The 15,123-nt window shown below is 47.6% G+C and overlaps 1 protein-coding gene across 1 annotated transcript in view; it reads right to left on the bottom strand.

The window, feature by feature from the left end:
* VIPR1 (vasoactive intestinal peptide receptor 1) overlaps positions 1-15,123 on the bottom strand; it is a 116,950-nt gene that overhangs the window by 38,151 nt on the left and 63,676 nt on the right. The window lies entirely within an intron of this gene.

A 15,123-nucleotide genomic window follows, 5' to 3' on the forward strand; every position in this document is an offset into this window, starting at 1 on the left:
TTTGCAAACTGTAGCCTTCTGAGGGGAACAGGGGGCTTCTAACAACTCTTAGCACCATTAAGAAGCGACAGTTCCCAGAATCCTTTGGGGGAAGCCATGACGGTTTAAAGTGGTGTCAAAGTGCTTTAAGTGCAAGGTGTGAATGTGGCCTGAGTGTGCAACTTGGGGGGGGGGGGAGAGTAGGGGAGAGAGCCTACCTCAGCGCCAGAGTCTTGTGAGGGACGGGGGAAAGCAACAAGTTACCACTTCTCAGAGGCATTTCTCCATCTTTTAAAAAAGTATTTTATTGATTTGTTAACCAAAAAAAGTGCAAATGTAACAAAAAGAAAGAATAAAAAACGTAAAACCACAAAGCACCACAGCTTGGAAGGATGAAGATACAAAGATGCAGCACAGCTCCAAATAAAGTATTGACTCGTACAAAAAAATTACAAATAATAAAGATATACAAAAATGAAAGCATTGTCCACTTGTGAGTTCCATCATTACTGAGAATGAAGGTTCAGTATAGTCTTAAAAAGCAATGACAAACCTAGACAGCATCTTAAAAAGCAGAGACATCACCTTGCCGACAAAGGTCCGTATAGTAAAAGCTATGGTTTTCCCAGTAGTGATGTATGGAAGTGAGAGCTGGACCATAAAGAAGGCTGATCGCCAAAGAATTGATGCTTTTGAATTCTGGTGCTGGAGGAGACTCTTGAGAGTCCCACGGACTGCAAGAAGATCAAACCTATCCATTCTGAAGGAAATCAGCCCTGAGTGCTCACTGGAAGGACAGATCCTGAAGCTGTGGCTCCAATACTTTGGCCACCTCATGAGAAGAGAAGACTCCCTGGAAAAGACCCTGATACTGGGAATGATGGAGGGCACAAGGAGAAGGGGACGAGAGAGGACGAGATGGTTGGACAGTGTTCTCGAAGCTACCAACATGAGTTTGACCAAACTGTGGGAGGCAGTGGAAGACAGGAGTGCCTGGCATGCTCTGGTCCAGGGGGTCATGAAGAGTCGGACACGACTAAACAACAAAACAAGAACAACAAAAACTGAAACTATCAACAGAACTCTGCCGAACAACCTTACATTTTCAGAGCGAAATATCCTCTTGAATTATATACCCAGCACATGGAACCTTACAAAAGGACAACACGAGTGGGTTCTCTGTGCCCTCACCACAGCAAAAAGACTGATACTGATGAACTGGGAAAATAAAAACACGACTCCCTTCTATGATTGGTTTGTAGGCTGATACAAACTCGCAACATAGGAACAACTTGCATATAAACGCAGACTTGCCGTGGACAAATTCAATGATATTTGGAATCCATTCTCACAAATACTGTAATAGGTTAAGATCTGCTGAAGTACAATAACAACTTTGTAAAGTGCAGTGGTACCTCAGTTTATGAACTTAATCCCTTCTACCGTTCAGATTCCATTCTTAGACTGAGGTAAAGTTCGCAAGCCAGGACAATACGTCTGGTTTTGCAGAGTTTGTAAACAGAATTGTTCATAAACAGGGCTGTTCTTAAACCGGGGTACCACTGTATACAGTTTTGGGTTATCCCCCCCCTTTACTTTCCCTTCTACACGGGTGCTGTTTCCCTTTTCCTCTCTTTTATTTACATCTCATCATGTGTAAAGGTAAAGGGACCCCTGACCGTTAGGTCCAGCTGTGGATGATTCTGGGGTTGCGGCGCTCATCTCGTTTATTGGCCGAGGGAGCCGGCGTACAGCACCATATAGGCCAATGAAAAAAACCATACAATTTAGAGAACGGAAGGGAGAGAACAATCCGGTGAAGTGTGGGAATGTTGAAGAGTGTGTGTTCCTTGTAGGAGAGGCCAAGCTGGGACAGACAGGAACAGAGCAGGAGGAGCAAACAGTCGCTCACACATTGTGGATGTACAAGGGAGAACTTCCTGTCTTCCTTGAATGGCGTAGGAGATACTGGTGGGCACAGAGATATCTGCGGGTGCCACACTGACAATCCCTGGTACAGTGGTGCCCCGCAAGACGAATGCCTCGCAAGACGGAAAACCCGCTAGACGAAAGGGTTTTCCGTTTTCAAAGCGCTTCGCAGGACGAATTTCCCTATGGGCTTGCTTCGCAAGACGAAAATGTCTTGCGAGTCTTGAGATTTTTTTTTCGCTCCCCCCCCTTTATCTAAGCTGCTAAACCTTTAATAGCTTTTTAGCAGCTAATCCGCTAAGCCGATAAGCCTTTAATAGCCGCTAAACCGCTAATTGCGCTAATCCGTTAAGCCGCTAATAGGGTTGCTTCCCAAGACGAAAAAACGCTAGAAGAAGACACTCGCGGAACGGATTAATTTCGTCTTGCGAGGCACCACTGTATACAGGTTTCTGAAGCAGGCTGGCCTTTTATGCAACCCTGCAAAGCTTCACATCCGTTTGTCTTGAGAGACAACAGAGAAGTGCCCCTTGGAGGTGAAGTCAAACTGCCGGAAGGTTGCAGCGCCTGCTCTGGCTGCAGAGAGCGATACAGGAGAGACATGTTTTGTTGCAACTAGGGCAGAGGAAGGCATCTGGCTGTGCTGCTGAAAATGCACTATGGCATTTCTTCTCTCTTCCTCTCACTGTTACAGATGCACAACCTGATTTTCTGTCTCCATGCACTGTGGTAAAGGTAAAGGTAAAGGGACCCCTGACCATTAGGTCCAGTCATGACCGACTCAGGGGTTGCGGTGCTCATCTCACTTTATTGGCCGAGGGAGCTGGTGTACAGCTTCCGGGTCATGTGACCAGGATGACTAAGCCGCTTCTGGCAAACCAGAGCAGCGCACGGAAACACCGTTTACCTTCCCGCTGGAGCGGTACCTATTTATCTACTTGCACTTTGATGTGCTTTCGAACTGCTAGGTTGGCAGGAGCAGGAACCGAGCACCCCGTTGCAGGGATTCGAACCGCCGACCTTCTGATCAGCAAGCCCTAGGCTCAGTGGTTTAACCCAAAGCGCCACCCGTGTCCCTTATGCACCATGGTAGTCATTTGTATAACTGTGTTATCTGCAAAGCCATTTGTATTATTTATCTGCTCTTTTATGAGCTAAATTTGCAACCCGCCTTTCTGTCCAAAGACGCTCCCAAATGCCAAAGTTTGCAAACGCGGCCAAACTTTATGCGCAGCCCAGGCGTATTTCTTAATTCTTAATAACGTCGAATCCCCAGAAACTCCCGCTGGGTTATACGAACTGCCCACATTTTGACAGCACCGTAATAAGTACTCAGCCGTGCTGTGCTTTGTTTCTTTAAGTGCTTGGCGCATTAGCTCTGCTGCGTGGGTTTGGCTATCAATAGGCAACTCGCCTAAATGCAATTTCTGCTTCTTCTCAAAGCTCATCCTCTCCGTGAGGCTTTTGTTCTCCTCTTCCTTACACTTGACTGAAGTGCCCTCCCATTGAGAAGTTTCGCGCCCCTTCCACTCACATTGATGGGAGATTTGAAACAGATTCTCCTTCCTTTCGGGATTTGTCTGCCTTTCTTACCCAGGGCTTTGTTGGAACCCCAGAATCTTCCCATACCCCAAACTCTGGAATGCCATGAAGGAATAACCATGGGAATGGTTGGAACATGCGCAGAGCAGACATGGCTCAACTGGTGGGGCAGAGGTGCAGTACTAGCTTCCCACCAGCAGGGGCACTGGTGCTAATTGGGAGGAAGAGGGGAAAGGCGTCAGAGGGTTAGCATCACTGTCTCCAGCTGTGGAGGCAGAGCTTCTCTTCTCTTCCTGCCAATCACTCATAGCCAAGTAAGATCATCTTCCATGAATATGGTCTTAACAGTGAGTCCTTAAGGGACTGTGGAGGCCAATTCTGGATCCACACATCCTTCCACAGTGGGGACATAGGTTTCCAGGCGGGAGTGGATCACAGTGAGGGTTTGCCAAACATGCCTTTCTGTTAGCTCCTTTCTCCCTTTCGTCCTGAGTTAGTGCTTCTTCAAAGTCCATGCCGCCTTTGCTACAGGCTGTTCTCCAACTGGAGCACTCGCAGGCCAGTGTTCCCCAATTACCTGTGCATATACTGCATTTTAAAAGATTTGCCTTGAGAACATCTTTAGGCCTCTTTTGCTGACAACTGGTATTTTGCTTTCCTTTCTTAAGTTGGGAATAGAGTAGTTGCTTTGAAAGACGATCATCAGGCATCCAAACATGACCAGTCCAACAAAGTTGATGTTGAAGAATCATTGCTTCGGCACTGGTGATCTTCACTTCCTCCAGTACACTGACATCAGTTTGCCTTTCTTCATATTAAGCTGGTGCTTAATAGATTTTATATCTCTGTATAGTTTTACTTCTAGCACTTGTTTCATTTTTTTTTTTTAAATGGTTTTCCCCCTCTCCCCATGTTTTTAGTGGTTCTTATTTGGATCCTGAAGCTGAGGCCACCTCATGAGAAGAGAAGACTCACTGGAAAAGACCCTGATGTTGGGAAAGATGGAGGGCACAAGAAGAAGGGGTCGACAGAGGACGAGATGGTTGGACAGTGTTCTTGAAGCTACAAACATGAGTCTGACCAAACTGTGGGAGGCAGTGGAAGACAGGAGTGCCAGGCGTGCTCTGGTCCATGGGGTCACAAAGAGTCGGACACGACTAAACGACTAAACAACAACAAAAATTGTATCTGTACCTTACCAACAAAGGTCCATATAGTTAAAGCTATGGTTTTCCCAGTAGTGATGTATGGAAGTGAGAGCTGGACCATAAAGAAGGCTGATCACTGAAGAATTGATGCTTTTGAATTATGGTGCTGGAGGAGACTCTTGAGAGTCCCATGGACTGCAAGAAGATCAACCCTATGCATTCTGAAGGAAATCAGCCCTGAGTGCTCACTGGAAGGACAGATCCTGAAGCTGAGGCTCCAATACTTTGGCCACCTCATGAGAAGAGAAGACTCCCTGGAGAAGACCCTGATGCTGGGAAAGATGGAGGGCACAAGGAGAAGGGGACGACAGAGGACAAGATGGTGGGACAGTGTTCTCGAAGCTACCAGCATGAGTTTGACCAAACTGCGGGAGGCAGTGGAAGACAGGAGTGCCTGGTGTGCTCTGGTCCAGGGGGTCACAAAGAGTCGGACACGACTAAACAACAACAACAAATAACTTCCCTTGATCTGGACACTAGACTTCTGTTGATGCAGCCTAGAATAATGTTAGCTTTTTTTTGCTGCTGCATCACACTGTTGACTCATGTTAAGCTTTTGGTCCACTAAGACCCCTAGATCCTTTTCACATGTACTGCTAGCAAGCCAGGTGCCCCCAATCCTATATTTGTGCATCTGGTTCTTCCTGCCTAAGCGCAGAACCTTATATTTGTCCCTATTGAAATTCATTTTGTTAGCTTGTGCCCAGTTCTCCAATCCGTTAAGGTCATTTCGAATTCTGATTCTGTCACCTGCAGCATTCGCTACCCTTCCCAGTTTGGTGTCATCTGCAGATTTGATGACTAGGAGCCACTGAAAGCTGCCTCCTTCACGAACTTGTCCAATTCTCTTTTAAAGCCATCCAAGTTGGTGGCCATTGCTGCCTCTTGTGGCAGGGAGTTCTATAATCTATGTGTTGCATGCTTCCTTTTATCGGTCATGAATCTTCCAAAATTCCAACATAGCCTCCACCTGGAAATTCAAGAAGCATTATCAGAGATCAAGGAGATATTCCAACACTCAAGGAAGCCATGAAGTTGGGCTGGTGAGGGGAGTGGCCTGGGGGGGAAGGGTGTGGGCCAGGAAGGTATGTGGCCTGGAGCAATTCCCAAGGGCCAAATACAAGTGGCCTGGAGGGCCACATTTGACTATCAGACTTGAGTTTCACTAACCCTGTTGTGAAGGAATGAATGAGTACAGTTCATTTTGCCTGACACTGCAGTTGAATGGGATGAAAATGACTTTCATATTCCAACTGCTCTATTCTCCATGGAATTGTTGGTGTGCTGGTCCCGGGGGGGGGGGGTAATGTGCGGCGTGGTCTAAATCCGGTCCTAGGTTGAGGGTAAGGAGGCTGTCCGTCAGGGGCGAAGCGAGGTCCAAAGCGAGGAGTCAGGCGTGGTCAGGAACTCTGGCAGGAGAGCAGGTCAGGGTGCCAGCAGGAACAGGTTACCAACGATGTTGCTTCCGCAACCTGGGACTGGGCGGGCTGGCCTTTATCTCCTCCGAGGCATAGGGCGGTCCCAGTCCACAGGTGACTCGCCTCCCCTGACCTGGAGGCAATCACTCCTCCTGTGAGAATTTAGTTCCCTCCGCCTCTCTGCCCTGAGCCTCTGCAGCTCTGGAAAGACTGGAGGGTTACTGGACCCAGAGGCAACCTCACCTTCCCCTGACAGGGCTGGGAGAGGAGCACCTGCAGGCAATGGGTCCTCCATCACCTCCGGAGCCAGAGTGGTTTCAGCTGGTGTCTGCTCCTGAGGATCCAGCACAGGTGAGGACCCTTCAGGCTCAGGCCCCAGCCCCGGCTCAGCTGGTTCTGGAGGCGGGGACTCCTGTGCAGGCTGGGATTCCTCAGGTTCAGGTTCTGAATCAGATTCCCAGGCCATCACAGTTGGCCTTGCTTCACTTGGCCAGGAGAGGCGAGTGACACTCCAAGTTCCGTGTTTACCCAGAATTCCCCCGAAAAATGTAAGCAAGAGTCCAAAAATGCATCAGTTTTTCTCCCCGGGAACGGTTCGGCGGATGAAGGAGACGGCGGCGAAATTGTAAGGGACTGTTTATATTTGCTGCCTCGTTTCTGGAATGCGGCGTGATTGATTCTGCCGGGGCAAAAAGCAGAAAAGAGAACAAAATGATCTGGGAGAGAGAAGGGGGGAAAAACCCTCTCCTGTACGTGGTCCAACATAGAAATGGAGCTAAAGAGACAGCAATCAATTTCAGAATAAATGTTCCTGGCCAAGAAACAAGACCAAAACCCTGATTTGGTCGAAAAAATAAAAATAAAAAGTCTTTGCTTGGCATGTCACATTTCTTTCCATGGAAAAGAATTAACGCTGGAGAGTGTTTTGGTAATATGAAGACTCCAGGAATCTATCTTATACTGAGCCAAATGGTCAGATCACTGGTCCATCGAGATCAGGAATGTCCAAAGTCCGTCTCGGGGGCCTAATCACTTAATCAAATCTGGCCCTGTTTGAAAAAAGTTTGAGCACCCCTGATCTAGATCAGCCTTATCTGCTCTGTTTGGCTCTCCAGAGCCTCACCAGATGTTCTCCACCACCTGTTATCTGATCCAATTTTAACTGGAGCTGTCAGGGACTGAATCAGGGACCCTCTGCAAGTAGTCCTCTCTGTCACTGAACTCAGGGGTAGTTTTTGCACTGCCCTCTGGACAGACTCCCAACTCCCATCATCCCCATCAGGGGAGATGGGACCCTCCAAGTTAGACTACTGCAATGCATTGCATGTGCGGCTACCTTTGAAGACTGTTTGAAAACTATAGCTGGTGCGTAACATGTTGGCTATGGAAAGAAAGCATGAACAGATCATCTGGATCATATAAACTGACCTGAATGCATTGCCTGCCAAGTAGTTTCTGGACCCAATTCAAAATGCTGGTTTTGACCTTTAAAGTCAAATACTGCTCAGGACCTTAAAGGACTGCCTCTCCACACAGAAAGATGCCGTGATCCAGAGTTCATTGTCTGAGACCCGCCTTCTCTGTGTGCCACCAATGAGGGAGGTCCAGAGGATGGTGATGAGAGGTTGTGCCTTTTCTGTGGTGGCCCCATTTAGGGAATACTCTTCTCAGGTGGCTCACCTGGTGCCAAGCTTGTCATCCGCAAAGACATTTCCCCTTTTTCTGGGCAACACCAATGACATGGCACCATACAAATTGTTTTTAATTATGATTATGTGATCATTTTGTTGTATTTTGGCTTGGATGCAAACTACTTCTAAACTTTCTGAGTTGGAAGCGGTGCACAATTTTAATAAAGACCTGATGGAGAAGAGTTGTTGCGCTCATTAGGCCTCCTTTTTTTTAAAAAAAATATATTTTTAATTAATTTTTACATATTAGTTATCATTCACACAACAGAACTTCACATCTTATACAATCTTTTTGGACTTCCATCAGCCCCTCTGATGGTCTTCCGTTCTTATCACTTATTCTGCATTTCTTAAATTCCTATTACCTTTAATTATCTTAACTAACAGTCCCCCTCGTTACCTTTTTTTGCAATATTTCAAATAGTCCACCTTACAAAACTTATTGCAAACCTACAAGTGTAATATGATCTAGGCCTGACACTCCTGTGTAGATCCTGCTTGCTATTAAAGAGTTGACTACAACTCACTAGGTGTGATTTACCCCTGGTCACTCCTATCAATTTCATAAAGGTAAAGGTAAAGGGACCCCTGACCGTTAGGTCCATTTGCGGACGACTCTGGGGTTGCGGTGCTCATCTCGTTTTATTGGCCGAGGGAGCCGGCGTACAGCTTCTGGGTCATGTGGCCAGCATGACTAAGCCGCTTCTGGCGAAACAGAGCAGCGCACGGAAACGCCGTTTACCTTCCCCCTGGAGCGTTACCTATTTATCTACTTGCACTTCATGCTTTCGAACTGCTAGGTTGGCAGGAGCAGGGACCGAGCAACGGGAGCTCATCCCGTTGCGGGGATTTGAACCGCCGACCTTCTGATCGACAAGCCATAGGCTCTGTGGTTTAGACCACAGTGCCACCCACGTCCCGCAAACTAGAACCTTAGTTGCACTCAAACTTTTCTACCCTACTTATGGTAATAACATTGAGGGTGACATTTTACCAAGTATTGGGTGCACGTGTGAAGTTTTCCAGCAATTCGGGGGAAGTTTTTTTAAAAAAGAAAACTTTCAGAAAATGTATTACAGAATTCTTTTCTAAGGCACTTTGTCCCTGCTCCCGGCAGCATGAGGAGGTGTAGGCAATCGGAAGCCGCAGCTTGGTTTCCGAATGTTTTGGAAGTCGAACGGACTTCCGGAACGGATTCCGTTTGACTTCCGAGGTACAACTATACTTATATAGTTAAAATGACACACACACACACACACACACACACACACACACACAGAAGCAAAGCAGGACTGTGGGACCACCAAGGTTTGCAGAAATAGAAAAATAATCTGTAGGAATAAAGCCTAGAGATGCTTCAATGAAGACTGGGTGTGGAATGATACGTGTTGGGAAGAAACAGTGGAATCCTGACCATAAGAATTTGGTTCTGGCTTTTGTTTCTGTAATTATTTGTAAGGGTCTCACCCCATCACTATATATATACAGTGGTACCTCGGTTTACATACACTTCAGGTTACATACGCTTCAGGTTACAGACTCTGCTAACCCAGAAATAGTACCTCAGGTTAAGAACTTTGCTTCAGGATGAGAACAGAAATTGTGTGGCGGGGGCACGGCGGCAGCGGGAGGTCCCATTAGCTAAAGTGGTACCTCAGGTTAAGAACAATTTCAGGTTAAGAACAGACCTCCAGAATGAATTAGGTTCTTAACCTGAGGTACCACTGTATATGGTGATGGGGTGAGACCCTTATACACATATACACACATACACACACACACAAAATATATATACTGATTCATAATTCTGGAAGCCTCTAGCTTGCCACAGGAGGAAAGACATGCCATAAGAGGAAGCTAAATAGGAGAACGTGATCTGCAAAGGAAGCTGTGGGAGTAAACTTGCTGGTTCCTGTTGGCGCTACTTAGAGAGGGCTTCCAGGGTGAAAAGGCATCTCATTCAATTTCTAGGTGTAGAAACATAGCCTGGAGTCAATGCGTGGTTTTTTGGGGGGGAGGGAAATGACACTATCTGAAGCCAGCGGACTCCCCTGTCTGCAAAAAGAGCATACAGCAAGTGCAAAACGATTTACTGGAATTGGGTTTGGCAGCCAGAAATGGGAAAGATGGTAGGAATCCTGGTGCCTTGGAGAATGGAAAACAGAAAATGAAAAAAAAAAAAAAAGCCTGGAAAACTGAGCTGGTGATGTGGACAAGATGTCAGCTGCAGTGAGGGGGAAGACAAACAGCTCAGCAGTTACATGATTCAGCTAGATCTTTCTCAATTCTGCCCTGGCCCCTGCATTTATCCTGGCTAGCTAAGGAGAACCACATGCTTGCAGTCAGGCTGTTAAAGGTAAAGGGACCCCTGACCATTAGGTCCAGTCGTGGCCGACTCTGGGGTTGCGGCGCTCATCTCGTTTTATTGGCCGAGGGAGCCGACGTACAGCTTCCAGGTCATGTGGCCAGCATGACTAAGCCGCTTCTGGCGAACCAGAGTAGCGCATGGAAACACCGTTTACCTTTCTGCCGGAGCGGTACCTATTTATCTACTTGCACTTTGACGTGCTTTTGAACTGCTAGGTTGGCAGGAGCTGGGACCGAGCAACGGGAGCTCACCCCATCATGGGGATTCGAACCGCCGACCTTCTGATCGGCAAGTCCTAGGCTCTGTGGTTTAACCCACAGTGCCACCCGCGTCCCAGTCAGGCTGTTAGAGGGCACCAAACTCCTTCAAGCAAGGCTTTGGGAGAGTTGCCATTTAATGCCATGCAGAGTTTGGCCTAGAACGTTAAGCTTGCATCCTAGCTAAATGTCTTTGCACCAGTTCCCTCTTTGGGCACAGAACAGAACAGGGTTGTGCAGTGTCTGTCTGTGCGATTGACAGAATGTTTGAAGCCTCTGGATTGGCCAGGCCTGCTATCCATTCCCGGAGCTACTCTTGTGTGGTTCATCAAGAAGCATCTCATTCCTGCAGCACTTCAGTGACTCCAGATCCAGCAGTACAGAGCCTGAGACCTGGGTCTGAAAAACACCCTTTTAACAACTAGATTTGGAGATAGCTGCCCACACCCCAAGGCTTGCCCTGACAGCAACAACCAACTGGCAACACAGGGGCCAGCAATAGCTCAGCTGGTTAGAGCAGGCTTCTTCAACCTTGGCCCTCCAGATGTTTTTGGCCTACAACTCCCATGATCCCTAGCTAGCAGGACCAGTGGTCAGGGATGCTGGGAATTGTAGTCTCAAAACATCTGGAGGGCCGAGGTTGAGGAAGCCTGGGTTAGAGCATGGTGCTGATAACACCAAGATTGCAGGTTTGATTCCCCTTTTGGGACAGATGCATATTCCTGCAATGATCGTTGGGGTCCCTTCCAACTCTACAATTCTAGAGTATACCTGAAGGAGTGTCTCCACCCCCATTCTTCAGCCCAGACACTGAGGTCCAGCTCCAAGGGCCTTCTGGCGGTTCCCTCCCTGTGAGAAGTGATGTTACAGGGAACAAGGCAGAGGGCCTTCTCGCTAGTGGCGCCCGCCCTGTGGAACGCCCTCTCAAAAGATGTCAAGGAAATAAACAACTATCTGACTTTTAGAAGACATCTGAAGGCAGCCCTGTTCAGGGAAGTTTTTAATGTTTCATGTTTTATTGCAGGCTTCCTCAACCTCGACCCTACAGATGTTTTGAGACTACAATTCCCATCATCCCTGACCACTGGTCCTGCTAGCTAGGGATCATGGGAGTTGTAGGCCAAAAACATCTGGACAGCTGAGGTTGAGGAAGCCTGCTTTATTGTGTTTTTAATATTCTGTTGGAAGCCACCCAGAGTGGCTGGGGATGCCTGGCCAGATGGGCAGGGTATAAGTAATAAATGATGATGATGATGATACTAGTACTATGATCTGACCACCGCCAACCCTACCAAATATCAGCAGAGGTAGAGTTAAAAAATGCCCACAGTTTTATGATGACATTTCAAAAGGCTGAGGAAGACAGGTGTGATAACTGCAGTGAGTAAACTCTTGGGGAAAGTTGAACCGTTTAGTGAATCAGCTGCTCAGGGCGAGTGTTTCACAATCAACAGATCTATTTCTTCTGTCCTTGCCTCACTGCGTTCAGCGACTGCCACAGAACAAGGGGCTGTCATGAAGTCTGAGATTTAGAAACAGACGGGCTCTTTACAACCAGCCCTGACAAAAGTTTGAGTGGAGGCGATGGGGAACAGGGGATGAGCTTTCTGGAGCTCAGCCCATCTCCAGTGAAGGCGTTTTGACAGATCCGATCCTGCCTATCAAATTAGCTGCGCTTGCCAAAAAAGCTCTTAAGTCAGGGGACCTCAGAACAGAAATATTTTTTTAAAAAATTACCGTTTCATTTACAGGGTTCCTGACATGGTGGAGGCACGACTGGGAGAGATGTGCTCAAAATAACTCCTGGCATGGTGTCAAGAAAATAAAAATAAAAGACAATGTCAAAGCTCTCCTGAGGAACATCTTGACTGGCTGGGCAGCACGAGCCAATCAATGGGCATCTACTTAGAAGCAAGTCCCACTGCAATCAGTAAGTACTAAATACTGTGGTGCCTCGGTTCTTGAACATCTCTGTTGATGAATGTTTTGGAACCCGAATGCTGAAAACCCGAAGTCAATGCTTCTGTTTTCGAACGTGCCTTGGAAGTCGAACGGCTTCCGCTGCTTGTTTTTCAATTTTCTCAATTGAATTTGTAGACAGCCCTTTGCGCCTTGGTTTTCGAACGTTTCAGAACTCAAATAGTCTTCCGGAACGGGTTGCATTCGAGAACCGAGGTGCCACTGTACCTGGTGCATTTAAGATGGCAGACTCAAACATAATGCTAGAGGTTGGGGCCATTCAATGAAACTGAGTGTTGGGAGATTGAGTAAGGCAAAGGGCATAGTTTAACTAAGTACTCTTCACACAGTGCCTAGTTAACTATGGAACTGGCTGAACAGTGGTGTGTGGTTCGTAAACTAGGGGGACCAGGGTAGTCTCCTAAAGGGTCCAAGAGCCCTTCTGCCACCTTCCCAAAACTTCTTCAGCTTTGGGCAGGAGGCTTCAGGGATCCAGCATCCAACTTGTGCCCAGCTTGCAACTCACGCGTGCAACTTTGGGACGTCGCAATGTCATGTGCGCAATGTCAGCCCCACCCCCTGCAGTTGACCTCGCAAGCTGGCAGCTCTGGCCCTAACAGTTCCCCTACAAAATAATTCACCGCACGCCACTGTCGCTGAACTTATTGTCATAGATCTAAGGTAGCAGAGTCTGTTCGCGAGTGGTAGAAAGCAATAAACGGTAGTATTTAGCTAATGTTTGGGATATGAAAGGAAAATATAAGCTGCAGAACTGGGCCAGACAGGAAATTCCTTGGTTTAGTTTATGCAAACCAGGCTGGCTGGGCTAGCTAAGGGCAGAGCCATTAAGAAACAATGGGGAACCAGGTTCAGGGTCACTGGGGGCCACTGGCAATGCAAAAAGTTATCCTTTCTCTCTTCTTCGAGGAGTGGACAGAGACAGGAGATTTGGGAGGTTGACAAGGTGAGGGTGTGTGTGTGAAGTCACAGGGAAATGTATCCTTTTTGAAATCTAAAGGTGTTCTGGGAACAAGAAGGAAGAATTAGGAAGATCTATCTTGGCGCTGGCTGGAGAAGGCTGCACCAAGAGACTGGGAAGAAGAGAAGAAGAAGAGTTTGGATTTGATATCCCGCTTTATCACTACCCGAAGGAGTCTCAAAGCGGCTAACAATCTCCTTTCCCTTCCTCCCCCACAACAAACACTCTGTGAGGTGAGTGGGGCTGAGAGACTTCAGAGAAGTGTGACTTGCCCAAGGTCACCCAGCAGCTGCATATGGAGGAGCGGGGAAGCAAACCCGGTTCACCAGATTACGAGTCCATTGCTCCTAACCACTACACCACACCGGCTCTCCTAACTGACTGCTGCTTTGGAATCAACATTGCTGAAGCTATGAGAGGAGCAAGGACACACTCTCTTGGGATATAATGTTTTGCACCCCGCTCCTTTGAAGACCTTAGGTGTAATCCCCAAGGATGTGCTCTATGGGGAGCTGGCTTCAGGCATCAGGCCCATTGGCAGGCCAACTCTGCATTGCAAAAATGCCTGCAAACATGACACTAATAATAATAATAATAATAATAATAATAATAATAATAATAATTTATTATTTATACCCTGCCCATCTGGCTGAATTTCCCCAGCCACTCTGGGCGGCTCCCAATCAAGTAGTAAAAACAATACAGCATTAAATAATAAAAACTTCCCTGAACAGGGCTGCCTTCAGATGTCTTTTAAAAATAGGATAGCTACTTATTTCCTTCACATCTGAAGGGAGGGTATTCCACAGGGCGGGTGCCACTACCGAGAAGGCCCTCTGTCTGGTTCCCTGTAACCTCACTTCCTGCAATGAGGGAACCGCCAGAAGGCCCTCGGCGCTGGATCTCAGTGTCCGGGCTGAATGATGGGGGTGGAGACGCTCCTTCAGGTATACAGGACCGAGGCTGTTTAGGGCTTTAAAGGTCAGCACCAATACTTTGAATTGTGCTCAGAAATGTACTGGGAGCCAATGTAGATCTCCCAGAACCGGTGTTATGTGGTCCTGGCGGCCACTCCCAGAATGCGGCCCGCTGCCGCATTCTGGATTAATTGCAATTTCCGGGTCACCTTCAAAGGTAGCCCCACATAGAACGCGTTGCAGTAGTCCAAGCGGGAGATAACTAGAGCATGCACCACTCTGGTGAGACAGCCCGTGGGCAGGTAGGGTCTTAGCCTGCATACCAGGTGGAGCTGGTAGACAGCTGCCCTGGACACAGAATTAACCTGTGCCTCCATGGACAGCTGTGAGTCCAAAATGACTCCCAGGCTGCGCACCTGGTCCTTCAGGGGCACAGTTACCCCACTCAGGACCAGGGAATCCCCCATACCCACCCGCCTCCTGTCCCCCCAAAACAGTACTTCTGTCTTGTCAGGATTCAACCTCAATCTGTTAGCCACCATCCATCCTACAACCGCCTCCAGGCAACATCAACCTCTCCGTGCTGATGGCTGTCCTGTGAGAGGCAGTTCCATAGTTTAACAATGCACTATATGAATAATCATTTCCTTTTATAATAATAGTTTATAATAATAATTTATTATTTATACCCCACCCGTCTGGCTGGGTTTCCCCAGCCACTCTGTCCTGAATCTTCCAACATTCTGTTCTATTGGATGTCCACAAGTTCTGGAGCTAGGTGAGAAGGAGGAAAAAGCTTTCTCTACCCGCTTTCTCCAAAATGGGGAAAACTGTGCAGGTGCCTCAGGATGACAAGATGTCTGCCATCAGACTTGG

Source organism: Podarcis pityusensis (assembly GCF_964106645.2).
Source record: "Podarcis pityusensis genome assembly, chromosome: 12".
NCBI classification, from domain to species: Eukaryota; Metazoa; Chordata; class Lepidosauria; order Squamata; family Lacertidae; genus Podarcis; species Podarcis pityusensis.